We start from the raw sequence: 13497 nt of genomic DNA on the forward strand, positions 1-13497 counted from the left end.
GTTTGCCTTTTGTTATGAAGATTTTTCTTTTTTCTTTTTTCGTAATGATTTCATTTGTACAAGTGGAAAAGTAAAACAAACTGAAACTAAAACTGGAATTAACACTACCCGGGGGTGTTTCATAAAGCTGTTCGTAAAGTTACGAACAACTTACGAGCGACTGTGATCAGGTGTGATGTGCTATACTTATCAGAATTTCCATATTTCACCACAAGAACTGATCACCAGTCGCTCGTAAGTCGTCTGTAACTTTACGAACAGCTTTATGAAACACCCCCCCCCCCACCCTCCCCACGGACGTATTTCATTCCGATCACTATTACAATGATAAACATTCTGCATGCGCCCATACCACCCTGGTCAGGACCGAAAGGCAAACATAGTTTACAATCTGTATGTTTAAGGGGAAGGAAAAGAGGGATATTTTTGCTTAATGAAATACTGCTTGAACATGCCTACGCAAACACACTCATTTCTGTAATCATGCTTATCGTTCTTCGCTATGATACGTCGATGTTTCACCGACAGAGAAGTTTGTGATTGATAACATGCAAAGATAAAGCAAACGTTGTTTGCCCCAATGTGGAGTCGATTTACCGGGCAAGGTGTGATAACCGATGAAAGAGACATATTAGTAAATGGGCACAGACAAACGACAGATATAAACGGAAGACAGAATGAAAGTACAATCAGGCTAGATCGATGGTCCAATGTGATAACACTTGACGTTGTGACGGAGCAAAATTTAGTTCATCACCTTGAGAAAGTGTGAGAGGGCACCTAGTCGTTTTATTACAATGCCACTTGCCCTGCTCCGCTTCTGTGTGACAGGACATCTAACAATGTAAACGAGGTCATTTGAAGTCCATGGCTGGGGCCAGGTAACTGTATCATATCATACGTACATGTAATGTGTATCACGTACATCATAGCTCTACTTCTGTACTTTGAAAATCCGTTTGAGTTCTTGTAACAGAAATGGGTTTCGTGTACATGGCAACACGTTCATCTCGTCAAAAGAGAGCTTGTTGATTTCAAGTATGTTGATGTACAATCGTAACTTCATGCGACTGATCTGAAATTGATCAATTGATACCAAAAGAGGGAGGGATCTCGATTGGCAGGGAAAGGGAAAGCTTGGTTTGATCTCAATTTTTGCAGTATGCTGTAGCAAATACACGTCCTAGAGAGGAGGCAGGAGCATGCGAAAGACTCTCAAGACAAGATAGTTCAAACTCTTCCTAACGCACTTTAACATGTTCAATATGGATGGACTGGAGAAAGAAAAGACACACTCATACAAGAAAATCTGCAAATGCCCGTGGTGTGTCGAAACACACAATCGTTTGTAGTTATGCTATATGCTTCATTTTTTTTTTCATATCATACATGTAGGCAAATCATGTTCTAAATTAATTAAGCCGACTAATCAACCAATTAGCAGATTAGGGAAGGAAAGGAAGAGGGATGCGTATGCCTCTAATTCTGAAAGGTGCCAAGTCCAAGTCCAATACGCATAGGGGGATCTTATTGCATTAACCGAGGCACTATAGACCATACGCATCATTGATTAAGGGTGTAAGAGCTGCTTTAAACTCTGTCCCTTCAATTTAGAAAAGATCATGCAAATTTGATATGAAGTGTAGTCATTTTTCATAACAGTTGAACTTCAACTAAAGAAGAATTCATGCATGTCATCACTTGTATACTTCATTGAAGATAATGGTTAACATGCTTCATACTTGTTATGTCCACTTCAGGTGTTTAAACGGTTTGTGACTAATATGCATTGGGGTCATAAGATGTTTCTTTTTCATATCGATTTTATTTGAATCCAGCTGTATGACTTGTATAATAGACCGTTAAAGATTTTGGTAAACAGACTACATACCCCCTCCACTTTTAAAACGGTAATGTGACTTTGATACGCAGTGTATAGTCATAATATATTTCTTTTTCATAATGACTACGTTGGAATTTTGCTATAGAACAATTCCATGCATGTTGTCACTTTCATAGGTCATTAAAGATTTGGCAAACAGACTTTACACCCCTCCAGTTTTAAAACGGTTATGTGACTTTATTTTGCAGTGTGGTCACGAGATGTTTCTTTTTCATATAATATGTTGAAAACTTCAGCTATAGAAAACTCCGTGCTATCGCTTGCGGGTCATTAAAGATTTTGGTAAACAGACTCTACACCCTCTACACCCTAAAACGGTTATGTGCCTTTCCATGCAGTGTGGCCAAAAGGTGTTTGTGTGTGTGTGTGTGTGTGTGTGTGTGTGTGTGTGTGTGTGTGTAACACTAATGTAAGAATTCAGCTATAGAATAGAACAACTCCGTGCTATCACTTGTTGGTCGTTAAAAATTTTGGTAAACAGACAAGGTCCAGTGGGAGAATAGTTCTCACATCGTGGAGTCTGTCCCGGGTAACTAAAAAACATATTGTTATTATTACTATTTATGTGGTACGGGGCAGAGTCAAAATGTGCTATAGTCTAAAGGTTAAGTCAATATCCATATTATTGTGGATCCATATTGTGTGCATCATGCACTGCTCAATACGCCTTTCTTTCTCAAACGAAAACAAATATACTCATGCGAAAATTAATGCTTTCCATCATTGTTATTGTCTCCATCCTCCCGAAAGAGACTCCTCACTAAAATGATCATATCTCTTTATAAAAGACGTCCAAAATTTAGATGGGATATTTCGCAATTATAGAAGTTAAAGTAATTGCCTTCGAAACTGGGGCCAATATAATACAACCAAACTGCTAACATCTGATTGTTAGTTGCAGAGTTCGTCGTCCCCATGTAGAAGGCGTTTCAGTTTCCCGCTAGATTTGGATTTAGATTATGCTTGAAATTGTCATGGAGATTGCTCATGTCATGAACATAATTCTCTATTGTTTTTTTTTTTCCCCTCCGCATTGCACAGCTACATACATACACAAGGACGAATATGTAAACATAATGTACACACAACACAATCTCTTTCATTCAAGCATCTATCAATTCATGTTTAGTTTATCAAACTATTAAGAGTACTTTGTATACTCAATCAAGGATAACATCAGTTACAGACTGTTACTATATAGCACAGCGGTATATGTGTTTGAAGCCGGTTATAGGACCCACACATTAAAACGGTCTGTGCTTGACAGCATAGAATCTTCGTTAATGGTTAATACAACACGAAGCAAAGCATCCCTCCTCTTTCTTGCCACGTTGTTTAAAATAATCCTGTCACTGTTTCTTGAATTGTTTGTATTGATATATCGATGTTTCCTGTTCTCATTTTCAGTGTTTTTCATTTTCCTTTTGTATAGTGTGTGTGAGTTTGTTTGTTTGTTTGTTAAAGTTTGTTTTCTCTCTTTCCTCATTCTTTATCAGTGTAAATATTTAGAGTCTTCACTGGTCTTGATAAATTCCGAGGCTTCAGTGTAATAATGCCATGAATATTTCATCACATATCTCACCGATGAATGCCTTGGATGCTGAAATATTTAGGACCTCTCCGAAGGCGGGTTGAGTTCGCGCAGATAGTACGAAGGCATGTAGCTCTTCATTATCCCCAAGTGCGTACAGTGCGTTCTTCACGTGTTGTGAAGTCACAATTCTCGACTGGTGTTAGGAAGATATGATATTATGATCTCGTCCGCCTACCTCCGAGCGAGAGCATGAATTAACATTTCGGATGGAGAAGAGCACTTAGAGAAAACCGTGGGATAATTACACGGGGAGAGTGTGGTGGCTGTAAAAATTCGGGACCATTAAACCTAAGTGTTGTTGTTTGTTTTTTTCAAAACTGACCGAGCCCCGAAATTGGGCAAAGAGGTGACACCATCCCTTGATTAAATGGGCTGGGTGCGCATGCTTTTAGCATAAAGGCAGTTTTCTAGACGGGGACAAATCTATACGGGAAAGCAAGCTTCACATTCGTCCCCATTATACATGAAATAAGGATATGCAAGGGGCTCACAGACAATGTAATCTGTATTGTAAGACTGCAAATACAGTCATAAAAGCTTTAATATAACTTATATTGTATAATGATAAGTATAAGCATAATCTGATACTATATGATAGGTATAGGAATACATCTGACAATAGTTCGACCAATATACCCTCCCCACTCCGTTATGGCCAAGCTGCTGTTAAAATGATAAATATGACCGGTGACACGACATTTGCTCCTGCGACAATTATTGTTCCGGTCTTATTTTCTCCAAGGATTTCGTGTTTTCTTAATGTTGAGATAGGATTTTTGGTTTCTTTTGATGCGAGGATTAGGATTAGGGTGAGGGTTATATTGTGGGTAGGGTTTATGTTTGGCTCATATATAGTGTGCAGATATTTCATGGGAGCAATTGATGCAAGAGCAAATGTCATGGGACCACATGACTAAATACATAGATACCCGACGAATATCTCATTTCACATTTACTTTCTACTTTACAAATGTTTCATAACATTCGCTGAGTATAGTATACACCATGTAAATCTGGAACACAGCAAGCAATACAGTATAATAATGCATGCGATATGCTATGACATACGACAGAACAAGAAGGGGAAAGAGATTACCATACGTCAGTAGATAATTAGGCAACATACCAGTAATATTTGCAGCTTGGATGTTACTATGATTGTGATGGACGGGTGACCAGGAAAAAAAAAAAGATAATTTGAATAGCCAAAGAATGCATGGAATCCCTTTCAGAAACCAAATCGAACCCAATACCAGGTAACCTTTTGCGTGCCACATTAATTACCTGTTCATAGGTATATGTGTGAAATTTGTGCACATTGGCACAAAAGGGATTAAAGCCTGTGTGTAGTGTCATCAATCCCTCAAAAGAGAAGAAATCGAATTCAAGGACAGGGAGAAACGTGCAGAAAGTGGAACAGAGAAGTATGTACATACACACATATGACTCCAGCATAGAAAAATCCACACGTCAAGTGAGAATTACAATTATATACAGTATATCCACACACACACACACACACACACACACACACACACGTATAAACATATATACCTTTACACACACGTGAAAACAATGCATCATTTAATTACACTTTGATCTATGCAAGATACTCATTCTTTGGAACCACATCCATCGCCCGCACCTTTTTTTTTTTCATGTGTTGATATTAATCTCTTTAAGTAGTTTATTGTGAGAGGTTCATAAGTGTCTCGATTGTGACGCCATATAGATTATTCAGAGTCCATATACCTCCTTCTTGGGCGCAACGTACTAGTTCTGTTGCGGTAGCTGGGGATGTACACACAACATTATGATAATTAGGACTAGCGTAGAGGGAACATACAGAACATTATCCCATCGGAGGGGTTTGGGATGCTGCTGAGGAAGGGTTTTAGAGGCGTACATCCTCAGCGAAATCGCACTTCAATCCCATGCTCTGAGACCAAAATAAAATGCCTTTATCGTCTTTCGTATCCCATGGATTGGGTTAGAGTTATATTCATATGGTACATACCTAACAACACACACACACACACACACACATATATATATATATACATATATATATATATATACATACATATATGTATATATATATATATATACATATATATATATACATATATATATATATATACATGTATATATGAAGGGTTTGTTTGCAAAAACCGATAAGTCCATTTTTGAAGATTTTGAAGTACGATCTCTGTCATTAAGTACAAAATAATACCTTTTAAATGATATATTGGTCACTACATATAAAGGTATATTTTTGAAGTTATGGTCAAAAGAAGCAAAAATTTTCTTATTATTCTCTTTATTTTTCTTGACCTTTAATCGCAAATATCTCAATTTGGCAAATATGGACTTATCGGTTTTTGCAAACAAACTCGTCATATATATATATATATATATATATATATACACATGTATATATATATATATATATATATATATATATATATATATATATCTATATATACATACCGGCCCAATAGGGTACGCACAATATGTCTCTAGAAACTCTGTTGAGCCTGACGTAAATCTATTAGAGACTGCCTTCCAGCTATCTGAGGACTTGGAAAGGTTAAAAGCAAGTATCATACTTGCTTTAATATATAAAGTACGTCATAAACTATAAGCCGGTTAATATCATTTCAGTGTTATCGAACCATGAATGCAATTCTGAGGTTTGAAACCTATATCTTCACAATGCAAGGAAATAAAAATGATCGGATGAAAATTTTCGGCGTTTGTTTCTCCCATTGTCCCTCTACTTAATTTTCTTTACTATCAAGGTTTACTTCATTATTAACGAGCAATTTCTTTTTTCTATGATGGCAATTAATATTCAGAAAATTATTACTCAATGCATGTCTTTCGAAGCACAATCTATATTTACATTTTTCTATCTAATTCTGCATGCAAGTGCCCTGTGTCAGATACAGTGTATTATACTTTTTTTTTTCTGCGGAGTCAATATGACTTCATTTCTTATGATTACCTTTAGAACTTCTTACTGTTAGAAATACAAGGGACGCAATAGTTTTCGTCAATATACTTACCATGGGGTGGGGGGAAGGGCAAGTTAAGATGAAAGGGTTATTTCAAAGTTCTTTTGCAATTTACATCAAAATCAATATACGTAGGACTTAAATCAAGGCATCTACTAGCCATCGACGGAGTCGACGTCGATCCATCATTTTCACGCGAAGTCGACCGTGAAGACGACGATGAGGAGGAAGGGGAGAGTAATTGCACCGAGAGGGGGATCAACAAATTCCCACAAGGTGTCTTCACCAACGAGCAGCGCCAGAACGGCGGGATCGTCGTCAACTTTTTGGCGGCCTTCTACCTCTGCGGAGTCATCGGGTACGTGTGCACCACTTACTTCGTGCCCTCCCTGGAAATTCTCTGCAAAGGTAAGCATGGATTGCAGATGTATGTTGACTTGCGCTGAATCATGGTTCCCTTAACGTTCCTTATGTGACAAAACGTTTATATCTAACAGTATATGTGCTATAACATTATTTCATAATGATTTTTCGACTGTTTTTTTCTTCAGATTAATTGGATGCACGGCCGTAAAAAAAAAGAAGAAAGTAAAGTACATAGTATGATTAACGAAAGATAGTGGAATGCACCTTTCCCAAGACTGAGCATGTTTGCATGTGACCAATATGATTTACAAAAGACATTCAAGAGAAACACGCAAATTATGTTTATTTTAAGGAAGGTGCATTCTGGTATCTTTAAAAAATCCTAATACGCAGTAAGTAGTTTGTTAGTGATTGACATTGACAGAATCTTGTTTTGGAAGTATTTATGCCGGCAAATCCAAATAATCTGAAAAAAAAAATAAGGACGAAAACTTATAATGAATGAAATGAAATATTTAGATATCCTATTAGGCTTTGGCCATATAAGTGATGATCAGGGAATTGTGAATCGAAACAAGTCAACATATATTATTGCACTGCATATAATATAGTTCTTTAAACAGGAGACAGTAATCTCGAGTCTTGGATTGTAGATGCAAACTTCCTTCTGGACAAATAGTTACCAGCACTGCTCCTTTGAAATCGACTATATAGCAAACAGGTTATCTCTATAGCAAGGTTCAAGAGGTGAAGTTCAAATTGACCATTATTTAAACAGATGTCAGTTTGTATGGATTCACAAATATTAATTCTATTGTGCATTATGTGCCTTCAATGTTCGATGTTTGTAGCCGTCATTTTTCTAAGCAATCAAAAATCATTTTGAAATCACTATAATATCGGGTGTATTCTGTAGTTAAGGTTGGTTCGAGGTGATCAGAAGAAGAAAGGAACTTTGGAAACTTGTTGAAAAACGGAGACGAAATACGTAAGTGATTTTGAATTGAATAGAATATGAATGAAGTGAAATTAATCTGATGCACACATACTCACATTCACACTCACACCTCTTCAAAGTTAGTGTAAAAGAATAAGTGGAAATATACACTCGTACATAATAAATCCTTTCGTCCATGAATTGAAAAAAGATGTACTAGTATCTGCAGATTAAAATCAAACATAAAGGTTGACAGAACAATCACCTAATGTCTAGGAAATGGGAGTATTTGACCTTTTTTTTTTTTGATTTATTGAAACAGTATATCATCAATGGCAGAAATGTTGAGACTTTTCAGTTTTGATCTGTCCCCATTCTCGGCTATTTTGCACATTTTAGGAACACTAAATCATAGCAAGTGAGGTGTCATTTTAAAGATATGGAAAAGTTATTGATTAGTCTTTTTTATGATGTCTCATTTGAATGACATAATGCAGTTGTAAGAGAAACATGATACGTCAAAATAAAATTGCAGGCCTTTTTTTGAGGGGCATGTAGAATTGATAAATGATTAAGCAGGCTTGGTTGATGTCCACAAGATTAAAAGATTATCAAAGCAAACATAGCGAAGTTTTGATTCAATTCAGCAGAATTATGGCTGGGCGATCGCTAGCGCTGAAAGGGATATGGTATAGTATTGGTGGAGATGAGGATTGGGCTTTTAACTTTTTGAAAGGTACTATGAAACTACTTATGAAACATTACAGAGCATACCATTCTAAAAGGAATTCAAAGTTTATTAGATGAAAATCGGTTTTGGAATGGCTGAGACATCCAAAAACAAAGTAAAACAAAGCGATTCTAATAAAAGATGGGTCCCACGTACCTTTTATTAGGATTGCTCTTTTTTGGATATCTCGGCCATTTCAAAACCAATTTCATCAAATAAACGTTGAATCCATCTTGGAATTAGATGCTCTTTCATATTGTTTTCATAAAAGGTTTCTCATTATCTCACCAAAAAATGTTTGAAAACCGAAGTTAGGTCCCAACCAAACTATACAATCCCTTTAAGTCACGCTAATTCCTCCTATTGTGACTAGAGGTGAATGATCGAGTTCCAGACCAACATGACCAAGATCGTAACCACTCTATAACAGTGATATTTCTGACATATTTCTCAACTGTATAAGGCTCTGTTCGAGTTCCAGACCAACATGACCAAGATCGTAACCACTCTATAACAGTGATATTTCTGACATATTTCTCAACTGTATAAGTGCTCAAAAGTATAAGGAAGGTGTTCTTGGCAAAAAGTCAAAATCCACACTTCCGACACGGCGAAATTCGGTCCTTCCTTTTTTTATTTTTTTTTTCTCTTGTGCACTAAGGCTTCCCAACATCAAGGCTTGAAGTAATTGCAAAGTATAGTCAAACGTTTTCATTTCTTAATACAGTTCACATGGACTATTCTGTCTTTGATTATAACCATTTTTTTTTCTCTTAAAGGGAACGCAAACCCAAAGAGCAATGTGGACTGAGTAAAAGCAGCAATATTAGTAGAACACATTAGTGAAAGTTTGAGGAAAATCGGACAATCGATGCAAAAGTTACGGATTTTTTTAAAGTTTTGGTGTTGGAACCGCTGGATGAGGAGACTACAAGAGGCTATGACGTATGAATGGACAACAATAATAAAAGAAGATTTATAAACAAAATTCCACAAATATTCACTTTCTATCATTATGAAAGGACACTTGACTAACAGCTTTTAGAAAGCAGGGGTAATAATTGCTACCCTTAACATATGTCAGTATCAAGTTGATGGAATGTGTAATTTTCATGAAAAAGGGATGGTATAGTATTGGTGGAGATGAAGATTGGGCTTTTAACTTTTTGCGAGATACAAACCACTTATGGAATAGTACACAGCATACCAAAAGAGGAATTAAAGTTTATTTAATGAAAATCGGTTTTCGAATGGCTGAGACATCCAAAAACAACGTAAAACAATGTGATGGTAATTAAAGGTGGGTCCACCTTTTATTAGGATTGCTTTTATTTTGGATATCTCGGCCATTTCAAAACCAATTTTCATCAAATAAACATCGAATTCCTTTTGGAATTACATGCTCTTTTATATTTCATAAGAGGTTTCTCATTATATCACCAAAAATGTTAGAAACCTGAAATTTGGTCTCAACTAAAACTATACTATCCCTTTAAAAATGCGCAACATGATCACAAGGCGCTGTGTGGTTGAAATTTCCGCAGAGATTCATAATATTCCGATACTATGATCATGTATTCACGTGGTAGAAAGGGACTGTACGAGTGTGCTTGCAGTGTATCTGCAGACGGAATATGATCCATGCAGGTACACATAGCTGATGCAATCCACACACTTAATACCACTCCAAGAATCTGAAGTGTGCAGATACACGTTCTGACGTCACAATAGATCTCTTCAACAAGTGTAAGCATTTGACGTCAACAGAACTCTTACAAGTGTATCAAGTGTATAACTGAAAGTTGGAAATAAAATAATAAGACAAACAATGCATTTGACATATCAATAAAAGCATAAAATTTTATATCAGAACCAGCTAGGGAGAGAAAGGGGGATAAAAGAAATAAAAGGAAAGAGAGAGTATTTGATTTTATATATCATATACGTAGGCCTACATGCGATACAAATTAAATATGTATAGACAGGGGGATCTAGATTCATAAAATCGTCAAAGATACTTCATAATCTTTTGTTAGGCCTACCTTAGATATATGCAGTTACAGAATAGAATGTCAAATATACCTCTCTGAGATAACCGTTGGTGCTAAAGTCCGATATGAGTCCCCCATCCTTGAACGTTATCACTTCGCCTATAGTAAACGTCATCGCACGTGTCTTTTTGCGAGTTTTGAAGGCGTTAGAGTAACGTTATAGGTTATCTCCTTCCATTCATCGTAAAGAGGTCAGGAAGACAAGATAGGAACTTTTTGATAACACGCGTCCTGTTTTTATCGCAATTTTTGTAATTTCTCGCTCTTGAACTTGGCAAGGGTTAGCAATCAATCACTTACCGTCAAGCCCATTTTATGAGAGTTCACGACCCTTGCAGCTATACAGTGATGGTCGTACAAGGAAGTGGCGGAAGACAAAGTCAAGGTGCTTGCCCGATTGCCCGGGCAAGTGAAGATCAAAGTCGAGGAAGAGTTTTTGAACAATGCGTAAAAATGTTTGCCCCAATTGGGCAAACAAAAAGTTTTGAAGTCACTTTTTTCACTCCCCCCCCCCCCCACACACACAAACCCACGGAGTCAACTATACATGTACATACCCGGAGATAATGACTGTTGAGTGTTATGCAAGACACTGTAATCAAATTTTCATTTCAACAACTTTCCAACACTTAAGTAAAGAAGCTCCAATGCGGTGTAATACAAACACTCCATTGAACCAAGTCTGTGCTTAAACGTGTGAATCAACGCGTGCTGTTTATTCAAATAATTGTGTTTTAGTAAGCCCCCGACAGTGACAGTGTATAAATCATATCACATTATTTTCTTACATTTTTGGACTTTTTTGACTTTTTGGACCTTATGGTCGGGCAACAGTCGCTGTTCTGCCAACAACTCGAAAATGTGCTTGCCCGACCCGGCAAGTGGTAAAAAAAAGCTGTTATGTAGCACCCTGAAAGTTATGGATTATTATTAATTTGTGTCTTTCTGTGGTAATATTTCACTGAAAGCGTTTCATATAGAAAGGCACTACAACTCTTTCGCATACAATGTTCTAATCGACACAATAGCCGTTTCTCAAGCAATGAAACAATTTTACAATGATATTTATTATCCTTTTCATTTACGTTATAAGGCATGATAAAATTGTTTTGTTTGGAAGCTGTGCGTTAACTCTTGACAAGGAACTCTGTCCTTCGCGCTGTTTTCACATTTTTGAAGCAATGATTACTACAGTGACGCTCCGCAATAAAGATATGCCTCATCAAAGGACTAGATGTATATCCTAATGTGGTATCAAGCACTACTGTGCTGAGTCACGAGAGTGACGTGTCATAGGTGGGGATCCTCATAGGTATAGTAATACAACTTGTATCTTCACCAAATGCACGGTGTATCCTGTTATGTAGATAACCTATAAATCAAAGATTTTTTTTTATCACGTAGTTTTTTTTTTTTTTAATCTCGACATCTTTGTTTGCGTACAGGCGTTAACAGTATTTATATTTGATTTTTGTGGGTATTATTGTCCCCTTATCTTTCACTCCCCGTTTTACCATTTTTCCATTGTGTGTGTGTGTTTGTGTGTGTGTATAATGGAAGAACAACAGATTGAAACGAATGTAACTCGCCGGAAACCATCCCCCCCCCCAAAAAAAAAAACAAAAACAAAACAAAACAAAAAAAAAACAAAAAAAAAACACAAACACAAACACAAACAAACAACAAGAGCAACAACCCCCTTCCCTTAAAAAAAAAAAACCCACAACGACAACAACAAACAAACGCAAAACAAACAAACAAAGAAAGAAAAACAGCGCAACCACTTTGTAAGGCTGCTTCATCTGTGGAATGTATTTGAATGAATAACTTGTCCTGCAACAGGTCTTAACATTTCATGATAAGACATTGTGATGTCATAATGCTAACTGTTTTTTCCCACCCCACTATTTTGTCTACAGAGCTAAAATTGCAGCCCGATGTAGCCGGGGCGACGTTCATGGCAGCAGGGAGTTCAGCTCCCGAACTCTTTTCAGCCGTCATAGGTAAGATGAACACATAATAACGTACATCCACACCCACCCTGCCCCCCCCCCCACACACACAGACATACATACACACTGCCACCATTATGAACTTCTGTATGGTAATGTTTTTGCAATGGCAAGAGCTAATAAGACTAGTACCCAGTCGCACGCAGACACCCTTTATAAACTTTGATGATAATGTTCTTTAAAATTCAACCTCCTTGTAGATACTCGACAAGACGGTAAAGACAAATTTATTGCAGTCACAAGATGCACAAAGTACATTCAAATACGATGACCCTAAATCTTGGACCCACTTTATGATGATACAAAAAATGGTACCTCCCTACATGTATATTCCCGTAGGAGTGAATTAGAATGACTGAATTAAAATAGGAGTAAAGGTATTCTTTAATTCAAAGAAATTACTACACCCAGTCACAATACTGAATGTGCACACAATCATCTTCGAGTTTGTTCCAAACTGTCATATTTTTGGTCATCCTCAACTTAATCATGGATCTTCGTCTTTTATTTGTCTATTCACAATCAATGACAATGTAAACCCAGTGGCAAATGAAATGTGGTCTATGACTTGTTTATTCTCCTGTATCTTCTTTAATGTTGTGCCTCGTTCATCTCCTCTTTTTCGTACTCCGAATTGTGTTAAGTTTGTACTGGCTTATCTGCTGTCTAAAGTATTTATTTTTATTCATTTATTTATTTGTTTGTTTATCTATTTATTTATTTGTTTATTTATTTAGTTATTATTTCATTATATATTTCTTCTCTTCTCTTCTCAGAATACAAGTAATAGACCTTTTAATATCAGCACATTTTCCCACACACAAAAAACCCCAAACAAAAAACATTCTTACTGAACTTTAGCATAATTGTGTTGATCAGAAAAAGAC

This window comes from Diadema setosum, chromosome 7, assembly GCF_964275005.1.
Source record: "Diadema setosum chromosome 7, eeDiaSeto1, whole genome shotgun sequence".
Lineage (NCBI taxonomy): Eukaryota > Metazoa > Echinodermata > Echinoidea > Diadematoida > Diadematidae > Diadema > Diadema setosum.